This window comes from Oculina patagonica, chromosome 4 (assembly GCF_052425735.1).
Source record: "Oculina patagonica isolate OP01 chromosome 4, crgOcupat, whole genome shotgun sequence".
Taxonomy (NCBI): domain Eukaryota; kingdom Metazoa; phylum Cnidaria; class Anthozoa; order Scleractinia; family Oculinidae; genus Oculina; species Oculina patagonica.
The window spans coordinates 45,886,459-45,899,459 of record NC_135761.1 but is presented as its reverse complement, the minus strand read 5'-3'; the positions used below and the strand labels follow the sequence as shown (position 1 = coordinate 45,899,459).

General features: G+C 38.5%; 1 long non-coding RNA gene across 1 annotated transcript; it reads right to left on the bottom strand.

The window, feature by feature from the left end:
• Window positions 1-5,180: 5,180 nt before the first annotated feature.
• Window positions 5,181-7,545, bottom strand: LOC144648768 (uncharacterized). The gene is made up of 3 exons (XR_013569765.1): window positions 7,370-7,545; window positions 6,915-7,145; window positions 5,181-5,387 (listed from the first exon to the last, which is right to left on the bottom strand). It is a non-coding gene; the product is annotated as an uncharacterized LOC144648768 (long non-coding RNA).
• Between the last annotated feature and the right edge of the window lie 5,456 nt (window positions 7,546-13,001).

The window sequence follows — 13,001 nt, the reverse complement described above, 5'->3', positions numbered from 1 at the left end:
AATAGGTTTCGTTGAACCGCGCGAGTTTTTGTCCAGTATAACTAAAGTTGTACTAAAAAAAAACCCTTAAGTTTTCTCTGAAATTGATATTAGGGACTACGGTTTTCTGTAAACCGGTCGTATTTCTTAAAATAATATTAATGTTGTAAAAAAGACAGCAAATATTATTCCTTTTTAGCTTAATTAATCAATTATATTTTTGAAATGTTTTGGCTGCGCATAACAATTAATCTTTTGTTATTCGTGAATAAACATTAACAGTTATTTATTCTGTGAACGGCTACTTATACTCTACCAATATGCCTCTGCTTTGTAGATATCCTGTTTTTTGTTTTTCGTTTTCACGCGGTAAGGTTAGTAGCATGTGACAAATTATTGTCACATGCAATAGTTATTTTAAACTATTTAGATATTTTATATTTTTAGAAATTGTATTTAGCAGGGCCCCTATGAATACCAGCCACTGTGCTGAATGGGCCACCCTGCATACCGTATTTACTCGAATAAGCGCCTCCCCCGAAAAAGCGCCACCCTCGAATAACAAAAAAGTTAATAAGCGCCGCAAATAAGCGCCGCGTCCCGATGCGGCGCTTGTTCGAAGAATTCAGAAAAACTAAAAATATCACTACAAAGCAACTCTGAAACAGCCTCGAAAATTCCTTTCCATCAAAAGCAATGTTTTACAGTTCAAGTTATTATGTTTTAACGCTCGACCATTATTTTTTTCTATCCAAAATTCTTACAATACGTAGTTCTGTTAACGTTGTGAAGGCCGTGAACTTTGTCGGGACAGCAAGCGCAACTACTCTCTTCCGTAAGAGTCAAATACTGACAATCAAAATAGCCTTCTTTTAGTTACTGTAGAAGTTTTGTCTAGGTGGCATTGTTTGTGGCGTCCAAGTTTTAAATAAGCGCCGCCCTCGAATAAGCGCCGCACTTGAGGCGCGAAAAATTTAATAAGCGCCGCGGCGCTTATTCGAGTAAATACGGTAAATAAAGTTTACCTCACCTCACCCTTACCCTCGGGTTTTTATTCTTGATGTCTGGCTCGATGTTGTTTTACGACAGGTTTACCATCCTCTGTTTGTGAGTCCACAGGATGTCCATATGAATATTCAAATTTCTTCACTAATTGGTATTGTAAATATTAAAGCTTCGTACAACTTCTTTTACAGCTATTTATTATATGGCTACAATAGTACGCGCGCTCTGATTGGCTGCTGAGCGGCCATTATTTTCTTGTAGTGACCGGGCATTATAAAAAATTTTCTCGGCTCGGCGGTTTTTACATGTTTTTTTGAGTTGTGAGTAAAAGCTACTAGCGCAATTGCGAGAACGACAATAAATACCGACAAAATGTAACTATCTTTTCAACAACTGAAAGAAAAATATTAGCATACCGATACTTCTTAAGTATGAGCGACGAAGAGAGCCACAGAGAGCGAGAGCGAGTTTCACCTCGGTGTTTTTTAGATATTTCAGTTTAGAATAGCGCTAAAAGGCCATATAATAAACTAGTGGTAACCACAGGTTAGAAAGTGCGGGCCTTGACGCACTTAGAAAAGGTACTGGTACGAGAGTGCGTAATTTTAGATGGCAGTGTCGATAAATAAATGATTAAATGGACAAAAGACAATTATCCCGAGTAACGCGTCACGCAAGGAATGCATGTTTTTATCGTTTTGGGAAGTGTAATCGAGCACGCGGTGTGAATTGAGATGTGATTTTTCTCAGTCGGTAAACTCGCTATTTGTGCTCGCCTTTTATTAACGTGGCGCGATTAATGATAAATCACGCTTAATTGCCGCTAACCGGCCGCGAACCAGTCAGAGTTGTTTTTTGTCGGATTGACAGTTTAGTGAACTGTAGTCGAGCACGCGGTGTGAATTGAGATGTGATTTTCCTCGGTCGATAAACTCGCTATGTTGTCAGTGTTATAACGAATTTCTCGAGAATAACCGTTGTTGGAATCATTCGCTTTGCCGTGGTTTATGCGTGATACAATCAGAGCAAATTTTCGCAAAAGCAACACCCGTAAAACAAGTCTGCAAATTGTAATGTTTGCAATCTTCCATGTGACACAAGCCTAGATCTTATGTGACAATCGTTCTTGGAGAACAGATTTTCTCTTCCGGTGTTACGACAAACTGTCGTGATTGACACATTTTTCGCATTCCGATCGTTCTTAGTGGAAGAACAAAATTTTCAACTTCCGTTTTCTGTTCGCTTTTTATTAACGTGGCGCGCACGCGTAAACCGCAATCCGCTGGTCACTGTCAAGATTAGGGTTGCGGGCCTCTCTTGGGCCCGCAATAACTTATTAACCTCGTCCGTTCGGTCATTACAGGGGAATCTCAGACCTTGGTCTGAGATTCCCCTGTAATGACCTCACTCTCACTCTCTCCTAGTTTATCGCAGTGATAATGTATTCTTTCGCTTTTGCTCGTCGAACGCTTTTTCTTTCGCTTCTCGCCCGAAGAACTAAGGCAAAAAAGTGACTGTTGGTAGTTTGTTGTTTTTGCTGTGCTGCACTCAATCGCTGAATGAATATCCCGTATCACCGGAAGTATCGTAAAAATAGTTCTTTTCTTTATAGGAAAGGCTTACTATCTGTTAGAGGGTAGCAAAAGGGGGGGAGGGGGTCGTGATCCCGTTTCACGCACAGTTTTAACAAATTTTATGTGTCACGTATACTTTAAACAACAGATTTAGTCATAAATTCACGAATCGGGTTTCTCTTCTAGTTATTTTCACGCGTCCCCGTCTAATTTGTGGCCTTAGCACGCGCCACACATATACCCTTTGCTACTTACTCTAAAAATCCGTGCGTCTTCCACATCAGTTGTTTGAAGGGTGGATAACGAAATAAACAGGTCGCACGCGGCCACGCACTGGCCGCGAGGGACCTGGATCGTTTGAGGATCAGACTATGTAAGAAGCTTGTAGAGGTACGATTCTGGGGCCTTTTCTAAAAGGGAAAATCTTGGGACGATGTCGAGTCGCTCATGTTCCAGGTATTCATCTTCAACCTTTTTTTTATTGAATGCAAACTTTATTATTACACACAATGCTAATTACATATTCTCGGATAAGGACGATAAACCGTAGGTCCCGTCTCCTGCATCTTCAGTGTTATGGTCAGCAGGGGACGTAAAAGAACCCACACACTCATCGTAAAGAGTAGGGCATGGAGTTCCCGGTGTTGTGGTCTGGTCTTTACCCCTTGTACTGTGCTTACTGTGAAATGCTCGGAGATATTAGCTGTATAAGCTACTCTTAAATCCGAGGGTAAACAAAGTGATGATGATGATATGTACTACTACATTTACAAAAAATACATACTTTTCAAAACAACACTTTCAAAAGGAAAAAAAAATAATTGTTACTTAAAAGGATAACTAATTATAACTACTTCTAAACTACAATTCTTACTCACAATACAACACTGAATTATGCTAATTACATTAATACTAATAACTTGCAATACAAAACGCTATTCACGCTACGTTTATACTTACTTACATACTACAAACTACAGGCTGTCACACTATGCTGTCACGCTATCGATGATGAGATAAGTTTTTTAACTATGCAAAAAATCTTTCCACTTAAAATTAAAATGACCAAGTTTATTTTCACGTGAGGCGATATACTTTTCGAGGTCTATTTTTTCTCGCACGTAGACGACAAAATCCGCAAATTGATGTTTTTTGTCATTTCTAGCGCAGATGAACAGAAAAAACTTGCCTATGAGTATAAGGTGGTTGATGGTTTGAAGCGAAGATGAGCCTTTTAAGACGCCATATAATATTTCGTCAACCTGGCGAAGTAGAAGTTAAAATTACTTTCAGAGCAGAATTACTTTCAGGGTAGAAGTTAGAATTACTTTTAGAATAACTAGCTATCTCGAAGCTAAGTGCATGACCACAATAAACAACATTCACAAGAAGCTCGTGGTCGTTCGACATTAAACAAAGAAACTACAAACAAGCAAACGGTTGAACGAAAAAGAAACATCCATACAAATGAACTGACAGTTCGGAGGATAACCAGAACTGGATATACGACTTCCTGTGTTGTGATTGGCTCATTCGCCGACCAAAACATTGTTCAGACCGCGAAAGGACTAAGCTCCAGTAGGACGCTGAGCAAATATGGCGTCGGTCCCCGAGTCTTCCATGAACGAATATAACAAGCTCGAATGGTATAAGTAGAATCCCGATTAACCCACGTTTTCTTGAACCTCGAGCTCCGCATAACTAAAACCAGTGGTTGTTTTCCTTGGATGTATGCTTCTTATGGGTTTACGCTTCAATTTACCGCACGCTTTCTCGAATCAATGTTCGTTTCCTCTGAAATTCGGTACTGCGCCGTACTTTTCATCCTAAAGGATTTTTTGCACAAGATGTCGTTCTCAAAGCTGACAGTCAAAGCATCATAAACGAAAGAAAGATGCTTCGGCCTTAATATGTCTAATGCAGCTAAATATAATTTTTATCAGGCTATTATGACAGTTGAAGTATTGTAGCACACGTTTCGAAGAGAGATCCACGTTGCGCCCGAAAAAAAGGGGTTCGAAAGTTTCGATTCCGGGATTTTTTTGGGTGATTTGATCTAGATAGGAGATTTTTTTGGGTATTTAAAACGAACTAAAGTGCCTTGGCACGGCCTTAGCGTACTTATTGTATGATGAATAAACAAAACAAGGGTTCTTTGTGTTATGTTATTGCTGCTCCTGGCAATTTAGGGGTAATTTGACAAGGGATTTTTGGGGTTTTTTTTTTTGGTCCAGGGATTTTTTTGGGAAATGTCAGAAGACATAGGAATTTTTTTTTTGGGTCCTGAGTCTTGCCTCCATTTGATCATCCCCGTCATTTACAAGCCGGAGTACCCCCTGGGGGCTAAATACAATTTAGCACAGATTTTTAAGATGGGATCGTTTCTGTGTCACATGCAATGTTTCAGTGATTAATAAAAACATTTTGTCTTCGAAAATGTTCCAGGAACATGTATGTTCAAAAGTTCTAATACTTTGTTCAGGATTATCCTGATAACAATATTCCTTGAGGTAAAAAAATGTAATTAATTATTATTCGTTTCTAAAAGTTGACTGCCACTACAGCTTTCAATTCCGGCACAGAGTTCAGATTTTAACAAACCCATGTTAGGTATCTTTCTTTGCTGCTGCCTCAGACACTTCATTCACTTTCCGGTTATACTTAAAATTTTGCTGTGTTTGTTTTTTGTGTGCAAGCAGGGTTGAAACGAACATTACAGTAAATTGATTATAGCATTCAACATCACTCATTCAAAAGTTATTTTATTATGTTTATTGATCATATCATAACTTCCTTTTCCTTCCTTTTTTACAGCTTTCTTGCCATAACCTGCAAAAAATAAGATTTAGCAAATTGTATTAGTGCAATGAGAGCAGCTCAACTCATATACAGGTGTAATTATTCCATCTTTTTCCATATAATTATTAGCTATCACTGGAAAGTGAAAATGATTCTGTCAGCATTTGTATACTGTTGAACTGTGGATTTTAGCTAGATCAAGATTCCCAAACAATATTCTACCATTTCTCTCAATCTCCACAGCCACTTAAATTTTACGATATGTTGCCAAGGTCTGAATTGAAAAGATGATAGCCCCATTTGTTGAAATGTGCATTCACTGCATTGTATGTTACTTTACCATGTGAACATTCCCCCGTTATTGGACAGCAAGAGATAGTTAAATTTGGTGGACAAGGTTTGTTGAAATACCCGGTATATACCATGGGTGATGATGCAAAGAAAACAAGATTTGTCAAAACAGCACATGTACCAGGCCAGCCCAGATTCTCCCCATACCCCCACCTTAATAACCAGGTGGCTAGTTTCACTTTTTATCTTGTTTTTCATCCATAATGAAAAATCTGTACTTGTCAGAATTCAAAGGATCCTACATGTAGGATCATAATCTAACATGGTTTTAAATTAAGGATAATATGGTGGATAGCTAAGCAGTTAAAATAGGGGAGAACAGCAATCTCAGGAGCTTTGGATATATACATGTAAAATTATTATAATTATCAAAGATGCTCTCAAATTAAAATTCTTATTTTCAAGTGCCAGAAATGTTAACATGAATTTAAAATTCAGTCAGTCACCTTCATCTTAACAAGTCATCCATAAGCAATAAAGTAAATACTAGAAAAATATTAGAAATAACATCAAAGTTTATATGAGTCAAATAGGTCAATGAGCCATGAGTGCATGCATGATTCAAATAATAATAAAAGGTTAAGTGTCGTGCCTAGTGGCTCATCAAGGCTGGAGCGTATCCTGATTTCACTAGTGCCCATTTATACACATGGGTGGGGGAGAGACGTTCCTTGCCCAAGAACACAATGCAGTGCCCTTGCCAGGTCTAAAACCCGGACCGCTCAATCACTGCACCTCCCACAAATAATAAATTCCATGAGAGACGTTAATTCAAAAATAGCCAGTTCAACCATTACGTTCAAAAAGAGTAAATTGAAGTGCTTCTGATGTAATTTGTATCCAGGCAAAATTATTGTGGTTCAATAGGTTATAACTACCTTTGTGTGAAAACCACTTTAATCGTCTCATTTATTCAGACTCATTTGATCCACAAAACAGGGAACCACAGTTAATGCTACAGCCTGACCAGAATGACCAGACCCATGATAAACTGAAGACAAAACTGCAAACTGGATGCACACAAAAAAAAAACACAAAAAAAAACACTGGAGTTTCTTAATTTGTACGCAGAGCTGTTTTATTTGCGGCAGTGCTTTTATGTGACAAACAAGATGAATAATTTATTTGTGTTGTTTTTAGCCAAGTATGCTTTTGTTGTTACCCTTGGGTCTGATCAGGTCAGATACAAATCAAGACAGTACTTACCCTTGACTGATAGCAGTTATGTTGAGCAGGTTTTAATAAACTCAAACTAGTTTTACACTAGCAAATTATAGCAGTCCCCATCTTTGGCATGTGGCTTCCAGTTGAACACTTTCAATCCTTTTGTTATCTTTTCCACTGCTCTCTCATCCTCATTCACAAGACTTGGCCAATACAACTTGCAAATTTGTTGTATATTGTTTCTTGATAAAATAAATGTGCTTTTCCATTGCCCTGATGGGGAATAAGAATAAATACAGCTTCAAATCGGGTCCTCAGCATGGTATGTGCGATCGGTCAACGAGAAACCCATCTGGCGAACTACATAATTGCATCTTCGAAAGCCTTGGAACAAGCGATGCAGTCATGGGACAACACGAAAATAACACCGTGTAAAAGCAAATTTCATACACCATTACGACATATTTTTTTCACAGAGGACAAAAAATGCTACATACCTGATTTTTCCATTTATGTGGCGTCCTATCGCGTCGAAAACAGAGCAAAAATAGCGCAAAATGGTACGGTTTCGGCCTCGCAACTCGTGAAAGCTTCGCAAAACGCCATTTTCTTCTCCACTCACCAAATCTCTATTGTTCTATTATATTGTGTGCAAAGCCTTGTGGTAAAAGGCCGCTTTTTGGCCACAAAAAGAGCTCAGAAAAGAGTATGTATAGTGTGCGTTTCAGCGGGTAGAAGTGAGAATTACTTTTAGAATAACTAGCTATCTCGAAGCTGAGTGCATGACCACTATAAACAACATTGACAAGAAGCTCGTGGTCGTTCGACATTTAACAAACAAACTACAAACAAACAAACGGGTAAACGTAAAAGAAACATCCATACAAATGAACGGACATAATAAAATGAACGAATAAGGAACAAACAAACGTCATAAAAAAACGAAAAAATAAAATACCTGCGAATATTGTTTATGTAATAAAAAAAAAAAGGCTCGGGCTTCATTTGTTATTTCACTGTCAAGACTTCTCAAGGACTGGATACAAAAATTACCGCACGAAATCTGGGGGATAGACGTGCGTCAATATTTCGCGGCCATTTTTTCCACTCGCGCTTATTTTTTTTCGCTTCACGCTCAACGGACTAAGAAAAAAAAGTGGAGGGTAAGGTAGTTCAGTTCTGCGTTCAAGCCTTGTGGCCGGTCAGGTCGCCGCTTGTCTTTGGTATCATTAGCATGAAGCGACTTGGAGTATTTCTGCTCTGCCTGGATGAGATGCTAGTCCATCTTAGGGTTATCACTTAGCATTTAAATCACAGTATATCCATTTCTACGCTAGGGTGGAGAGATACACTGTGTGAGTAGAGTACCTTGCCCAAGTACACAACATAATGACCCCGCCATTGCTCACGGTTCGATCCATAGTCCAGCCCTTAGCGAAAAATCACCGCGCCTCCCTCTTTTGCTTTTACGGTGCGCAGCAACATTCGAGTTTTTGTTTAGTTTGCACATGTTTGACTTACTTTGATTTTTTTTTATGTTGTCGTTGCAGGTTCGATTTTGGAAGAGCTTTTATTAGCGGTGGGAGATGGCTGGGAGCTTATTTTTGGACTTTTACGGTTTGATTTTGAGCTTTGAGTTTGTCGAAATTGATCACATCACCCCTTTAAAATGTCTTTCATTCAATACAAACGTTGCAGTGGGTCTGCAGTACCTGCGAGAAAGGAAAGAGTTCATTAGATCGAGGTGGCCTCTCGCACAGCAGGGTTTAGAATGCAAACTTTTACATGCACTGGGTACAGTTTCAGATTAAAGGGACCGTGTCACGGTTTAAAGCCAAACATAGGCATAGGAAATGTCCATCAAATTCGTTTAAATATATAAAATACCCTTTAAATATAGTGAAGGAACATTTCAATAACAAAGCAAATACAAAAGAAGGAACGGATGGCCCAAAGCGACGAAGATTGAAACGGATTGCGATGTGGGTTTTTGAAATATGGTCCGGCGGAACAGTTTTCAAAGTTAATCTTGTATGCATGTAACTTCAAGTAATAACGCCTGGGAGACACATTTGGCTGCAATGAAGCTATGTGTTTTTTATTTAGAATCATAGAATTAATTCCTTTGCAAACATTTAGTTTCATAGCGAATATTTGACAAAATTTTATAACATAAAATTAAATTAGCCGTGACATAGTCCCTTTAAACATGATACTATTCTGAATTCCTTAGTATTTGGGACAGCCGTCGAGATCCAGTAGGGATGAGACATTAATCAGCTCAACATTTTGACTATAAAATAAAAAGTGTTTGGCTTACAGTGACGTGACCGGTGTTTTGGATTACAGGGATTTTCTATAACGAGGGAAACCAAAGATTTTAAGATTGAAGATTGAAATTAAAAACACGACATCCACTTCTTTAGCCGCTTATACGCTGACATACAACGTTCGACTCTTTAAGGGACTATGTCACGGATTTTACCAGATTTTTTGAATAGCCAAAATTTATATTTGTGTTGCTTGAAACTTAGAAATAATAGTCTATTTTTGTTACAAATTGCTATATAAGAGCACTGAAACTGTTAACTAGCATTATTGGCTGCGGATGGAAACGGATTGCAATTTGAAAACGTTAGGCAAACGTTTTCAAGTTGTTTGCACGCATCTTCAAAAAAATCGATTTTTATAGCCGTAGCTTGATTTTTATCCACAATTTAACGTTACATCTTCCTTTAGATGTTCAAAGATATTATTTTTTTGAGTTAAGTTGCCTACCACTAATTTCAGAACAGTTTAGACCAAAAATCTGCGAAATCTCCGTGACATAGTCCCTTTAAAAGCGATTTTCGTGAGACAAAGCAATTGCAAAGCCACGGTTAAGCAAAATAGAGGTCAACGAACTTTGAAAGAAGGAAAAGAATCATTAGGCCTGTGCAGGACTCCACCACATGACCTTGTTAATCATAACACATGATTGTGGAACTCATTTGAACTAGCGTGATAAAATAGTAAGATAGACAATTTTGAGACCACTGAATTGTTTAAGTGCGAGATTATGGCGGTTTGAAAGTTTGCAAAAATTTGAAGGATTCTGGATGACAAAGCTTACCAACCAGTAACATTTTTAATACAAATCCTCTCAATCTACCATAAAAATTAGTTTCAGACAATGGTCTCACGATTAGCAATCTTGTCATTTCGATTTCGTTCCACGACCATTTTTTTTGCTTGAAAGGTCACGTGACATGGTTCTGCAAAGGGACTGTCTTTTCCCGTGTGACCCTGTTTGCCGTACCTTGTAGGGCGTTTTTGAGCATCTGTGTCCAAATTATAGATTCCCTTTTAGTTTTCTTGTTAGGAAGAAGAGATAATAGGGCATTTCCCATTATCGGAGAGGAGAGAATAGGAGATGGAAGAGTGGTATATGTCCCTTATGATGAACCAGACAAATGTATCCTTTGAACTTTCCAAATACTCGCGAAATCTATGGGATTTTCCACACGAGCACACGTTCTTCAATGACAGAATAATGATTCACAGGACTGGCATGGCTGCTAATCCACTGTAGGACGAATACATTCCAACCCTATGGGATATCTGGGATATTCAATAAACGGAAACTTGACTGGGGACATAATTTACTTGCAGAGTGGGCGGCTTATCTGGTTAGTTCGTGAGAGTGAAACAGTATTGCAAAGTAACTTTTCGAGTGAATATCTACTGCCGTGACATATGTCTACGGTCAACGAAATTTCGGAAATACCGATGTAAGCACTTGAGATGCCTGCCATTTTGCACGCATTTCGTGCTTGCACTTGCAGGCTGGAATTCTTAAATAAAACACCCAAGAGCCTCCAAATTGTTCGCGCCTTCAGTGTTCACTCGCATGTCCTTTTTACGAACAAACGGTATACTACGGTCGTAAACCGATAACTATTTAGTATAAAGACCAGTGGAAGTTCCAAAGGCGCTGCAAAGAAGTGGGGAGAGGGTGAGCTAAGAAAAGAGGGCGGAGTGAAGGCAGGCCTTTTCTTCCTCGAACACACTTGAAGGAAGAAACATAGAGCTATATTAGGAATAAATCTCTCTCTGGTACAGCTTAGGATTAAAATTGCGATACTTTGCGAAAAATTCCTTGCTATATGTGACAGCTTATAATGGCGATAAGACATTAATCAGCTTAATATTTCACCGGAAAATAAAACGTTTTTGGATTATAATGGCAGTAAGGGATGATCTCTAACGAGGTAGACCAAAGAAGTAATCAATGCTCTTAAGATTCTAAAAACAGGTGTTGACATTCTCTAACACCAATTAACCAGTCTACATCCCGGCACGCGACAGTCTATGCAACACACGCAAACGTACGTTTTAAACAAACAAGATACATAATCTAACCGGTTTATTGAAAACTTCTGGGCCTTAAAACAATCCCCTGACATTTAAGGCAACAGTAAATTGAGCATCCAGCACGATTTCAAAGTCTTGGAACCTCGCTTCTTTGAGGTTAAACAAATTTAATAAGAAGTCAACCCAAAATGCCATCATCTTCTTGTTACATATCAGTTAATTTTGGAAATGTGGAAGCGCGCAGAATTTTATTCATAGCAAAAAGCGTGCGTGCTGTTTTGCTGGGGATTAGGACTTATGCGGTATATAACATCAGAACATTATACCGTGTTTATTGTCAAATATTCTGTTCATCCGTTTTACCGATGTTTGCAGTAAGAATTTAGTCAGGTTTACTTAATAGTCTATCGGCACAAAACACAGAGAGAGACAAAAAAATTTCGTGGGGTTGGGTTGGGTCACCCCACGTGACGATCCCAAAGGACGTCTCTGTGAAACAGGTTCAAGGCAGGTGAACTGTGCGGAAGAGTTCTCCGTTGAAAAGAAGCAAGAGCTTATTACTTGTTGTTGCATATGAGGAAAAAATGATTTGTTTGAACTGAACTGAAGTCGAGAGTATCCATTAGGTTCCTTTCACTTGCCCAAGTCAACTTTAAATTACGTTTTAAACAAACATCTCATCTGCAACAAAATGGTGTTATAGTATTTCTATGGTGATATTAGCCTACTAAGTCGTAATACATGTCATGTAAAACAACAACTCGAAAAGCGATGCCATCTTCGATTTCTCGATCTCCCGATTCATCGAACCAATTTTCGATTCCTTTGGAAGTTGGAGAAATGGGTTTCTATAGTAGTTCAACAGCATCTATCTATTGTGACAAATCTACACTGAGATAGAAAGAGTCGTGCATTTTCCAGTTTAGGCTGGGTTTTAAATGACTTCCATTCTTAAATTTGACGATGACAAAAGTTTTGGTCTCACGTGAGCTCAAGTGTGTTCAGCAAAAGTAACCCAAATATCAATAGCCTTCCGGTGTGGTAGGAGACGTAGGAGGGAATGTCTAGGATGGAAATTTATTCTGTACTATCAGAAACACTATCATGAAAATTGGGTTAATGCATTTGTAAACGGCCACGGGCTGGTGCCGCAATGATTTACAGCAAGGCGCCAAAAGTGTGACCACTTTTAATTTATTCACATTCTTTCGTGCAGATTTAATCCAATCAAAAGCCGTGGATAGCTTGCAGTTGACTTCAGATTGGATTAAATCTGCACGAAAGAATGTGAATAAATTAAAAGTGGTCACACGTTTGGGCGCCTTGATGTAATTGTTGTGGTCATAAAGAAAACACGCGTTTCTCGTAAGTGTTTTACCCCCGCGATATAGACGGTAATGAGTTCGCCAAGAGAGTTGTCTATTTTTGTAAGAGTACGTGGGCATGTTATGCGGAATGAAAATAGACAAACAGCGACAGAAGCAAAAACAAAAACAAGAGTAGGGCTGAAACCGAGACACTTGCTTCGGTAAAAATATTGAATTTACTTTTTCAGTTGATTTGTAAGACTCTTTCCATTAAGATAATACTTTAAAGAAGTGTTTTTTCCCCAATATTGCCTCGGTAACAACTTTCGTCTGACTACGGCACTGAAGAGCAATAAAACCGGAAGAACAATGATTGAAACAGGAACAAGCCCGAACAGAAAAAAAAAACAACAAAAGTTAATCAGAAATGGTAGGGAATCAAATAAATAAGAGACATAACAAAAATAAA